This window comes from Polypterus senegalus, chromosome 18 (genome assembly GCF_016835505.1).
Source record: "Polypterus senegalus isolate Bchr_013 chromosome 18, ASM1683550v1, whole genome shotgun sequence".
Taxonomy (NCBI): domain Eukaryota; kingdom Metazoa; phylum Chordata; class Cladistia; order Polypteriformes; family Polypteridae; genus Polypterus; species Polypterus senegalus.
In genome coordinates, this window is record NC_053171.1 from 65,298,588 (window position 1) to 65,311,346 (window position 12,759).

General features: G+C 41.1%; 2 protein-coding genes across 3 annotated transcripts in view; one reads left to right on the top strand and one right to left on the bottom strand.

Annotated features, from left to right (window-relative positions):
- The window catches only part of katnbl1 (katanin p80 subunit B-like 1), a 47,612-nt gene extending 37,192 nt beyond the window's left edge, over positions 1–10,420 (bottom strand). Inside the window, exon 1 of the mRNA XM_039742068.1 lies at positions 10,287–10,420. The gene's annotated coding sequence lies outside the window, so the exon portion shown is untranslated. The remainder of the gene's footprint in view (positions 1–10,286) is intronic.
- The window catches only part of acp7 (acid phosphatase 7, tartrate resistant (putative)), a 147,702-nt gene continuing 144,088 nt past the window's right edge, over positions 9,146–12,759 (top strand). The window contains exon 1 of one of the 2 annotated variants that reach the window (XM_039742064.1): positions 9,146–10,255. The gene's annotated coding sequence lies outside the window, so the exon portion shown is untranslated. Of the gene's footprint in view, positions 10,256–10,454; positions 10,545–12,759 lie in introns of those variants that run through there. The other variant, XM_039742065.1, reaches the window with a different exon arrangement.

Here is a 12,759-nt window from a genome sequence, read left to right on the forward strand (position 1 = left end):
GTTAAATTTGCTGTTATCTCTCTCTCACACTCTCATATTGGTCACTGGAAGTTGAACATGGCACCTCATGGCAAAGAACTCTCTGAGGATCTGAAAAAAAGAATTGTTGTTCTACATAAAGATGGCTGAGGCTATAAGAAGATTACCAACACCCTGAAACTGAGCTGCAGCATGGTGGCCAAGATCATACAACGATTTAACAGGACAGGTTCCACTCAGAACAAGCCTCGCCATGGTCGACCAAAGAAGTTGAGTGCACATGCTCAGCGCCATACCCAGAGGTTGTCTTTTGAAAATAGACATATGAGTGCTACCAGCTTTGCTGCAGAGGTTGAAGGGATGGGGGTTCAGCCTGTCAGTGCTGACCATACGACCGTCGCACACTGCATCAAATTGGTCTGCAAGGTTGCTGTCCCAGAAGGAAGCCTCTTCTAAAAATGATGCACAACAAATCCAGCAGTTTGCTGAAGACAAGCAGACTAAAGACATGGACTACTGGAACCATGTCCTGTAGTCTGATGAGACCAAGATAAACTTATTTGGTTCAGATGGTGTCAAGCGTGTGTGGCGTCAACCAGACGCCAGTGTACAAGGGCAAGTGTGTGTTGCTTGCAATCAAAAATAGTGGTGAGAGTATCATGGTTTGGGGGCTGCATGAGTGCTGCAGGCACTGGGGAGCTACAGTTCATTGAGGGAACCATGAATGCCAACATATACTGTGACATACTGAAGCAGAGCATGATCCCTTCCCTTCGGAAATTGGGCCAGAGGGCAGTATCCTAACATGCTAACGACCCCAAACACACCTCCAAGACGACCAATGCCTTGCTAAAGAAACTGAGGGTAAAGATGCTGGACTGTCCAACCATTTCTCCAGACCTAAACCCTATCTGTGGGACATCCTCAAATGGAAGTTGGAGGAGCGCAAGGTCTCTAACATCCACCAGCTCTGTGATGTTGTCATAGAGGAGAGGAAGAGGATTCCAGTGGCAACCTGTGAAACCCGTGTGAACTCCATACCCAAGAAAGTTAAGGCAGTGCTGGAAAATAATGTTGGCCACAAAAAATATTGAAACTGGGCACAATTTGGACATTTTTCACTTAGGGGTGTACTCATTTTTGTTGCCAGTGGTTTAGACATTAATGGCTGTGTGTCGAGTTATTTTGAGGGGACAGCAAATTTATGCCGTTATACAAGCTGTACATGGACTACATTACATTGTATCAAAGTGTCATATCTTCAGTATTGTCCCATGAAAAGATATAATAAAACACTTAAAAAAATGTAAGGGGTGTACTCATTTTTGTGAGATACAGTACAACACCACAGAATGTCATATCATAACTGAATTGCTGATCTATCTAACCGAAAACTCCAAAAAATAAAGGAAGTGTCACAGAACTGAAGGGTCACATAATTACAGATCTCTCTTTTGTAGCTTTGAAATCAGAATCTATTACAAATAAAACAGGAATTAGTATGAGGCTTTAAATGTTAAAATGGCTCGTTGCAGGCATGCATTTGTGGCTTCAACTTTAAAACAACTGATACAATTTAGGAAACAGACTCAGATTTCAGGGCAGAACTGCTATGCGGATTCCAGGCTGTGAAATCAGTTGTATTTTACAGAAAAGACTAGTATACATTTTTAAGGCTAATAAAACAGGCTATTAAAAAATCTTATGCTTCACGCTAGCTCTGTTGTTAGCTTTGTAAGACCATTTTTTGCACCGATTAACGTATTCAGTAAGTTTTTATCTTTTATGCCCTGTATCCCACAAGATTCACTGTAAAATGCCTGGAGTGGCTCTGTATTTTTAAAAATCTATAGAAGAAAATTAACTTACAAACACAATTTCATGTGGCAACTGCATATATACTATGCCTTTGAAGAAATAACTTTGCCTTTAAAAAATACTTAAACTTTCTTTTATGTTGTAGAGGCAGGCTCTGTGTGTGTGTAAGAACTGAGCAATAAGGAACACAGATTTGTAGGACCACACAAACATGAGGCGTTTGTCTGTCTGATGTCTTGTGTATTATGTGCCACAACAGAATGGAGAAAAGACTGCAGCTGGACTCTCACTCTGAAAGTTCATATAGGCACTGACTCTGTCAGGCAGCACACTGCCAGAAAAATGGTCAAGTTTGTGATATTTTAGAAAAGAAAAACTGTACTGCAAAACCATCACAGGGTCCTCTAATCCGTCAAGTCCTCCGATTTCTAGTCATGTAACCTGAAATACTCAGACTAAGAGATCTGCAACTGTTATCCTCAAATTTGATAGCCCCCCAGCTTAAATGACGCTTTAAGCTCTGTATCCGCAGCAGTGAATCAACATGTCATTTTAAATTCTCTGCCTGACCAATTGATCCATGCAGCATTTCATTATATCAATTATAATATTGACCACCAGACAAAGAGTTCAATTTACAAAGACATTCAAGACATTCTATGAACAACAGCAGCACAGTATTCAGTGCTGCTAACTCACAGCTACATGAACTAGTATCACACTTTCCACTCAGCAAACTTGTGTGCTGAGTCTGCATGGAACCTCTGTCTCACAGTGGGTTCTCTGCAGGTTCAACTTGGCTAAACAACAGCTCTAAAGCAGGAGTATAGCTGTGAGCACTTGTGCCCTACACTGCCATGGTGTCCCACCTTGGGTTAAGTTGTGAGGCACATTGTTTGTCAATGACAGACCTGAGCCCATTTAACTGGCTCAAGAAAATCAAACATAAAGTTGATTCTACTCTTACAAGTAACAGCATTTTATCTATTTTCCTAATTAAGGAAACAACTTTAAACTTCCCCAGGATTAAAGAGAGCTTGTGAGCTGTGCTGACTCGCTAGGAGATGCAAGAAGGTGGCGTTCAGGCAGATATCAGCACACACATCCTGGGTAAGGTGGAATGTTTCAGAAACACATGACAATAATCAACTTGTTCAAAGATGCTGATTTTACAGAAATGGAAACATTTTTGTAAGAAAGCTGGTACCTTACATGATTGCTCCATCCAAGTGGAGAAGCCATGTACTGTCAGCACAAATGAGGTGCCAAACAAGGCCTTTTTAAAAAACAACAACCAGAGAGGAAAAAAAAAAAAACATAAACATGAATAAAATCACAGCCCTAGATATTCCCAGAATTTCTGATCAGTGCTAAAGAAAAAGGTGCAAACTGAAAACTGTAAAGAACACTTTAAATAAAACATTACAAGATGTGATCAACAGCAGCTATGGAGTGTGATGTTGTCACTGTTTAACATTTGAGTACTGTCCAGCTTAAAGTCATCAAGCCTTCCATTCTTTGGACCTTTGCTCTGAATTGTATGAACTTCTGCCATGATGCCGATTCTTCTTTCGACAGAGATGATGTCTTAGTAGCGCTGTTTATGTTCAGTCTTAAACCCACTTAAAGTGCCAACTGTCTTTATTTTCTTGTCAATGTCTATATTTTTTTCTCTGCCTCATGTTTTAATTTTTGTACAGTTGGGGGTGTTATTTTGGGTTGACATTAGGCCCCTCTGAAAACAAACCACATCAATGTGTTGCTACAAGGACCAACACTTGAGTAAGCAGGCATGGACTGGAGTGAGCGCAATTTTCCATAATCTGTTGTAGTATGAACATGGAGGAGTAGGATTCCAATACATTTTCAGTACTGAAAACTATCAAGGCACTTGAAATATTTAAAATTTTTGCTATTTACTAAAACAAAGCACAAAAACTACTGAGTATAAGGGGAAACTGGATATGTTGTTTCATGCACGCTTTTTTAATCGACTTGTGCGGGTCTGCATGGCTAAATACCTGAGAGGTCAGAAGAGATTTAAACTGAAAACAATTTTATTTTCACTGGATGACAATCACCTTTTGTGAAGTAAGATCAGGTACACCGGCACTGGGCTAAAAAGAGTCAGAGCGCAGCTAGAAACTGAGGTGCCAGCTTAACCACATACCCACCAATAAACATGCACACATACTCATGAATGCCACAAACATTCAAACCCGTCACTAGATCTGGCCTTGCGGGGCTGTACTTGCTAAACTGACTGCTAGGATGGTCCATTAGTGATTCTGCAATGTGAAAAATCACTGTATTGCATTTAAAATCATATCCAAGGACTTGTGAACTTACAAAGAATTAAATATATGACCTGTCAGAATGACAGCTGCCATCCATACCCAGAGTGGGCAGCTGATGCTGGCAGTAACTCAACATTAGCTTAGGTGGGATCCTGTGTGTACATCCAAAGTCATTAACGTGGACTTAAAAATTACAAAGCAGACAGCCTCACTTTCAAAAATTTGACAGTACAGATATTAGAAAATGGTTGAAAAAGAAATTTTGCAACATTAATTACAGATGGGCCTGCAAAGTTGTGTCAAGCTGATATTACAGTGGAAGAATGACACATACTGAATGGAGACAGAACAGGCTAACAAATGATAAGAAGTTATGGAAAGATGAGACAACATTTAGCTCAAAAAATGATGCTTTAGTGAAGTTTAGCGAGGTAGCTGCATACAGGGTGAGCTCTTCTCTTCATCTCTCCCTCTATCTGCCTTGCTGCATTTGTATGTGTCTCACACCTACCACTGTTTCTATACTGTATGAGCTGCCCGTCTTGTTACTGTTCTACCCTGTTAGTAAGTCAGTCAGTCATTTTCAACCCTGCTTAGCCCTGAATAGGGCTGCCGGGGCCAATCCCAGCAAGCATTGGGCACAAGGCTGGAACAAACCCTGGACAGTCCACATAGCACCCTGGTGCCAGTCCACATAGCAAGGTGAACATACACATACACGGGTCAGTTTAGCATTTAGCCAATTCATGTAATCTGCATGTCTTTGGACTGTGGTAAGAAACTGAAGCATCCACAGGAAAGCCACGCAGACAAAAGGAAAACATAAAAACTCCATGAAGGAAGGACCTGGGACGTGAACCCTGATGTACTTACAGCATTGCAATGGTGACTATTACTGTCCTGAGAGAATAGGGTGAAATAGATCTAACCAAATTAGAAAAAGGAGGAGAAGACAAAGATGGACAACTGCATAGGAGGATAAAAGAATCAATGTGTAGTGGGAGGAATAAATGTAACAGTATCTTCATAAAATGGTTATCGATCTCTATCAAAAACAAACATTTCTGGGTGTGTACAGACTTTGGACTGGTAGCGTATGACATCGATCCAAACACACCTCAACCACAAAAATGACATTTATGGCTGGCCAGGTTATAAATATTTTTTACACAATTGACTGAGGTGAAAGGTCAAAATTATTTCACAACTCATAAAATTCTGGTAGCTTTGTTTTTCTTCAGTTGTCCAACATGGTGCTCCAACTTTACAGGGTGTACACAGGAAATTTCCAGTTCAGAAACTTGAATTGCCCATTTGTCCAACAGCATGCTAACATGGAATCATTACTAGTGATTAGCCTGTGGATTCACTGCACTAAATAACTTCTTTCAAACTACCAGTTTAAGCGAATTGATTCATTTGATTCAATTTTAGGATTAGGTGCTGGCACATACGTAAAATTTGGGGGTGGAGCTGCCTCACAAATATAAAATTAAAATTGTATACATTATTTTTTAATATATGTGTATCTACTACACAATAAAATACTAAGGTCTATGTGTCCAGTCCCTCAGAGCAAACTGACTGGTAAGTTTAGCTTTGGTAACACCATTAAACGAAGTACGAAGCCCACTGAGAATTTCGCCTTCAAAGATGGGAAGGCACCTCGAAAATAATGACAGGGTCTGAAAAGCAGGTTTTATGGGAATGCATTTGAGAGGTTCAGATACACGACAATATCGAGGAAAGGCGCTGAAGGTACACAAGGGGCGAGAGAGAACGGTTGGGAGCATGCACTGATAGCATGTTGCTGCACCCACCACACAACAAACCACCAGGATTGGGGCACTGACACCTCAGCACCACACTGGGACAGTGCAAGGTTATTAACGTGGCTGGAATGCCAATCCTGTTAAAAACCCCTGAGTCTTCCCTGCAAGTTGGAGAACCTGCTTGAAGGACTGGACGCAGACTAATGTCATACCCAGTACAGAGCAATCGCAGGTTAAGGGCCTTGCTCAAGGTGCCAACAGAGCTGAGTCACATATGCCATTTAAAGCATTCGAAACGACAACTTACCGATTGCCGGAACAAATCCCTGGCTTTAGAGCCACCACTTCAATAGCAGCAAGACACAGCATATATTTATTTAAATAATAAAAAAAAAACGTTATTACCTGTCTGAGACAGGTAGTGTGGCTACTGTATATACAATATGTTAAACATGTTCCTGTTCGTGTACACAAAGCACAACACATTTAACATGCATAATTAAAATAACATGGTACATTGCAAACTCACAAATGAAGATGAGGCTCATTCGCGTTTAATGATTCAATTTAACTCTAAAGAATCAGATAATGATACACGCACAATAGAGTGATTACAGTATGTTGTAAAAATGTGTGCTAAAGCTATGAGCAAATAATTGTTAGAAATTAGAATAATATTTTAAATATAGTTTCACATGACTAATTGGTTGAATGTACAAAGGGGCATGAATTTGTTAAGTTTTAGTATTGTTTATATATTCAATTTGAAAATAATTTCAATAACAAATTGTACAAAACGGTTAATACAGATCAATATAATTGTGCTGAGACTGCATTGTACTTATCTGATGAATGAGAGGATCATATGTGACAGTTTTTCATTTTCTGAAATTGATAAGGATTGAATTCAGAAGAAACATACAGTTGTACTTGAAAGTTTGTAAACCTTTTAGAATTTTCTATATTTCTGCATAAATATGACTTAAAACATCATCAGATTTGCACTCAAGTCCTAAAGGTAGATAAAGAGAAACCAGTTAAACAAATGAGACAAAAGTATTATACTTGGTCATTTATTTATTAAGGAAAATTATTGAATATTACATATTTGTGAGTGGCAAAAGTATGTGAACCTTTGCTTTCAGTATCTGGTGTGACCCCCCCTTTGCAGCAATAACTGCAACTAAACGTTTCCGGTAACTTTTGATCATTCCTGCACACCAGCTTGGAGGAATTTTAGCCGATTCCTCCGTACAGAACAGCTTCAACTCTGGGATGTTGGTGGGTTTCCTCACATTAACTGCTCGCTTCAGGTCCTTCCACAACATTTCGATTGGATTAAGGTCAGGATGTTGACTTGGCCATTCCAAAACATTAACTTTATTCTTCTTTAACCATTCTTTGGTAGAATGACTTGTGTGCTTAGGGTTGTTGTCTTGCTGCAAGACCCACCTTCTCTTGAGATTCAGTTCATAGACAGATGTCCTGACATTTTCCTTTAGATTTCTCTGATATAATTCAGAATTTATTGTTTCATCAATGAAGGCAAGCCATCCTGGCCCAGATGCTGCAAAACAGGCCCAAACCATGATACTACCACCACCATGGTTCTTTGCTGGAATGCAGTGTTTTCCTTTCTCCAAACATAACGCTTTTCATTTAAACCAAAAAGTTCTGTTTTGGTCTTATCCGTCCACAAAACATTCTTCCAATAGCTTTCTGGTTTGTCCACGTGATCTTTAGCAAACTGCAGACGAGCAGCAGTGTTTTTTTTTGGAGAGCAGAGGCTTTCTCCTTGCAACCCTGCCACGCACACCATTGTTGTTCACTGTTCTCCTGATGGTGGACTCATGAACATGAGCCAATGTGAGAGAGGCCTTCAGTTGCTTAGAAGTTACCCTGGGGTCCTTTGTGACCTCGCCGACTATTACACGCCTTGCTCTTGGTGTGATCTTTGTTGGTTGACCACTCCTGGAGAGGGTAACAATGGTCTTGAATTTCCTCCATTTGTACACAATCTGTCTGACTGTGGATTGGTGGACTCCAAACTCTTTTTTTGTAACCACTTCCAGCCTGATGAGCATTTTTCTGAGGTCCTCAAAAATCTCCTTTGTTCGTGACATGATACACTTCCACAAATGTGTTGTGAAGAGCAGACTTTGATAGATCCCTGTTCTTTAAATAACACAGGGTGCCCACTCACACCTGATTGTCATCCCATTGATTGAAAACACCTGACTCTAATTTCACCTTCAAACTAACTGCTAATCCTAGAGGTTCACATACTTTTGCCACTCACAAATACGTAATATTCGATCATTTTCCTCAATAAATAAATGACCAAGTATAATATTTTTGTCTCATTTGTTTAACTGGCTTCTCTTTATCTACTTTTAGGACTTGAGTGGAAATATGATGATGTTTTAGGTCATATTTATGCAGAAATATAGAAAATTCTAAAAGGTTCACAAACGTTCAAACACAACTGTAAGTGAAGCAGCAGAGACTCACAATTCTGGCTGTTTAAAAATCTGTCAGCATCAGCAAAACATAACACACATGCGCTTCAGCACTCCCACTGAGCACCAATGAAACAATCAAATGATTTACTAAAAAGTGTCATTCAAAAAGAACGAATCAGTCGGAATCTTTATTGTAGTGCTTGCATTGTTGCTGTTTGTTTGTTTAAATTCTATTGACATCAATGTTTTTTGAAAACCATTCTCAGGACCAAGACAGGAATTGATTCGATTTTCATATGGGAAACCCCACTGAGTAGCGGCAGCCCACAGAAATTGAAATGATTTGATATGGTGAACAGCATCAATGCCTGATTTTTAAGTCAATGAGCCCTCATTAAGTGCTCACATCCAGTGAGAAGGAGCCTGGTAATATTTTGTAGGGTTGTAAACCTCTGGCCTACTAATGTTGTACTAATGATACACGAGAAAAGATTATGATAAAATAATTTTCCCAGGAATACGACAGAATATAATATGGTTTGGGGCAACATAAGACAATTAAATACAACACTCTTTTTCTAAACTGACCTATTTTACTTATCATTCAAGCAAAATCATGCATTGTAGTAACAGCACATTCCGAATTTTAGACAATTCAAGGATGAAAAATAAGTGACAAAAGAAAAAAATGTTTCCCTAATGTAACATTTGGTATTTAATATGCCTTTGCAAATGCAAAGCTATGTCCCCACAATGAATTGGTAGCATTAAGGCTGCAGCTCCTTGACAATTATTGCTTGACCTTCAAAACTTTTTTTTTACAAATTTTTGACATGTGCAAGGAAATATTAGAACTGTCAAAAGATTTTGAAATTAAGTTTAAAGCCATATCCCATTATGTTTATGAAGTGCAAGGGAATGTGCAGGATAAACAGTGTACTTTGATTTTTACTTGTCTTTCATGATGTAAACCAACATACAGCAATCTATTTTACACCCTTACTATTTGGGGAGCTTTACGGGATCTGGTTCAGTTTTTTGCTTAACAGACTAAAGCTCTGCTTTGTTCACTAACTTTCTGAAAGCTGCCATCCTCCAATAATAAGGCGCCTGTCCTCATCTTAACACAGCATTTCTTCGATTCTGATGCTGCCACCAGGGCACACAAGTTTCATGCTGACATGATGCTCTGCCCCGATCGGGATGCCCCTGCCTTACACCTGTTGATCTCTTTAACCTAATTAAGGTTGTCCCATTAAACGAAGGGTCTTTCTTCAGACAGGTGCCTCCTCACGGCGTGACAAACTGCGTATGCGATCGCCGGCTGCCTGGCTCTGTCAACCGCTGACTCCTGTGTACACAAAGAAGACGCAAGGGGAGTGTGTGAATTCACAGGGCGGCTAACAATTTTCGAGACGCCGGCCCCCCCCCGGCCTAGCCTGACAGCGTCATATCCAAACCTGACAGCCACGTTTTTGTTATCTTTGTTTTATTCTTCCTGAACAGGGGCAGATTTTCAGTACGGCCCTGTCCATCATCAAATAATAAACCAAGAAAGACCCCATCCCGAGCCGGCCGTGGTCCATTCACCTGCCGTCCCATCTTCTCCATGGCGGCCCGCGGCTAAAGCGCCACGCAAGGCTGCCCAAATTACCCACAATGCCGCAGCACTTCCCGAATTTCTTGTCACTTTTTCCATCGAACAATATGGCGAGACGCGAATAAAGCTCTCATCTCGGACCAAATCAGGCAGTAGCGCTGAACGCCAAAAGGCAAAACCCGAGAGGCCGGGCTGAAGAGAAGCGCAGCGGCCTGCACATCCTCGCCCCCGGCGCGACACCGGGAGTCGAGTGCCAGGACTCGATGGGGTCACACATTCCCCGCGACTAGAATTTTCGAAGTTCCTCGTAGAAGCGCAAGAATTCAAGTAGGTGCTGCGATTCGACGGGGCCACTCACCGCTACATCATGAGCCGCTGCTCTTTTTTCAGTGTTCCTGGACGCGGAGGCCTCTCTTTTTCCGTATTCTGGGTTTAAAACGAGCGCCTGTGCTTGCGAAGCTGGTAGCGGCGGCCAAACCCACACCATTCAAACTCGACGGGTCGTTTGTTGGCAGCAAACCCTACAAAGAGCGCGGCCTAGTGGCAAGAAACGGCGCGTCTGCTGAATTACCTCTAGTGACGCAGCGACATCTAGTGGCGAAGACGGGGAGAGGAGGTTAGTGTGTGAAGTGGTGTAGACCTGAGTAGCCAGAAACTTAGGAAGAATAAAGACACATGTATGGAGTACTGTTTGTGCCTAAAATAAAATAAATAACCACATACAAAAATACAGCTATACACCAATCGGCCTCAACATTAAAACTACATGCCCAATATTGTATAGCCCCCCGCCATGCCCCCAAAACATCAATGACCTGTCGAGACATGGACTCCACAGGACCTCTGAAGGTGTCCTATGGTATTCTGGCACCAAGGCGTTAGCAACAGATTCTTCATACATTGGACTTGTTTTTACTGCACATCCCACAGGGTCAACTCCTTGAAATCTTTGTCATTTTCCTCAAAACTATTCCTGAACAATTTTTGCAGCGTGTCAGGGCACATCATGGTGTAGAAAGAAGCCACTGCCATCAGAGAACACCATTATCATGAAGGGTTGTACGTGGTCTGGAACAATCTTTAGTCACTGTAAGTAGTACGTGTCACAGTCACATGAATGCCAGAACCCAAGATTTCCCTGCAGAACGTCGAAGAGAGCATCACACTGCCTCTGCCAGCTTGCCTTCTTCCCATACTGCCTCCTGCTGCCATCTCTCCCGCAGGTAAATGTTGCACACACACCCAGCAGTCCACATGATCTAAAAGACAACGTGATTCTTCACATTAGGCCACTTTCTTCCATTGCTTCACGGTCCAGTTCTGACACTCGTAAGCTCATTATAGGCACTTTAGGCAGTGGACAGGGGTCAGCATGGTCTCTCTCTGACCATTATAAGGCTACGCGACAAGCTGAGATGCACTTTGTGCTGTGACACTTTTCTCTCAGGGTCAGAATTAAGCTTTTCAGCCATTTGTGCTACAGTAGCTCTTCTGGGGGATTGTATCAGACATGCTAGCCTTCACTCTCCACGCACATCATGGCGCCTTAGGCAACCATGACCCTTTTGCTGATTGTCCTTCCTTAGACCACTTTTGATACCGGGAACACCATACAAGACCTTCTGTTTTGAAGATGCTCTGACCAGTCGTCTAGGCATCACAATTTGACCCTTGTCAGAGTCTGTCAGATCCTCATACTTGCCCAACACATCACCTTCATGAACGGACTGTTCACTTGCTGCCTAATACAACCCACCCTGTGACAGGCGCCATTGTGATAAAATGATCAATGTGATTCACTTTATGTATGTGTGTGTATATAACTGTGATAAGCTGTCTGTCTGGCCAGCGTCCTTGAACATGTGCAAGTGGCCATTATAAAACAGTAAACTATGCGGCATACATCTCTGTGTCACGTTGCTCATCGTCTACAACAAAGCTGAAATTGCTGATGAAGGAAGGCAACAAGAAGTACAAAGAAAAAGTGATGTAAGGCATATGTGGTGAACAGAGGCTTGTAAATGCACAACGTGATCAAAATGAACTTAACATTGTACCATTAAACCAATTTTAATGAATGGGCTTTTCACTATGCCAGTATATATACCAATGAGGCCATTATTTGTGAAAAAAAAACACACGCACAATAAAAATCCTCTAATTATTCTGAAATAAAGTGTAATCATTTTAATATTATTATAGGTTTTATTCCAAAATGAAGTATTCCAAAGTGGCTTAATTTTTAAGGACTGTTTTTATTTCACAATGTGACTTTCCTGACGGAACCTTTTAATGCTTGCACTGTTTATTTCGAAATGCCTCTTTGTGTGATGGTTTCATCAATTGTCAGTCAAGACCAAGCCTACCCAGCCGAACCTGTTCCTACTTTTGCTTTCGATTACTTTTCCCTAATTGTAAGTGAGAGGCTGCTGAAGAACTTTAGTGCTGCCTGTGTTCCATCTGGTGAACACACAGAGACAGTTAAAAGTCAGGGTGGTTAGGTTGAACAGACTATGATCATTTAACACACAATCATGTTTTGAGATGAACTGACCAGACTTTGGAAATGCTCAGACAGATTAGTGCCCTTCAAAATTGATGAACAAGTCTTTAGTAGTTTACTGGACTGGCTGAGCACCATGTATATATATATATAAGGCACCCATGAAGATGTCACAGAGGACCCAATTAATACTGAATGCCCAAGGCTGGAAATTCCAGGTGACATACTGAAGGATGACCTCTTTTAACAGGTGTTTATCGTAAGCAGCAAATTCGTTTAGGTGCACAAACAAAATCAGTATAAGATGACTAACCTGGCTAAGGCAGAA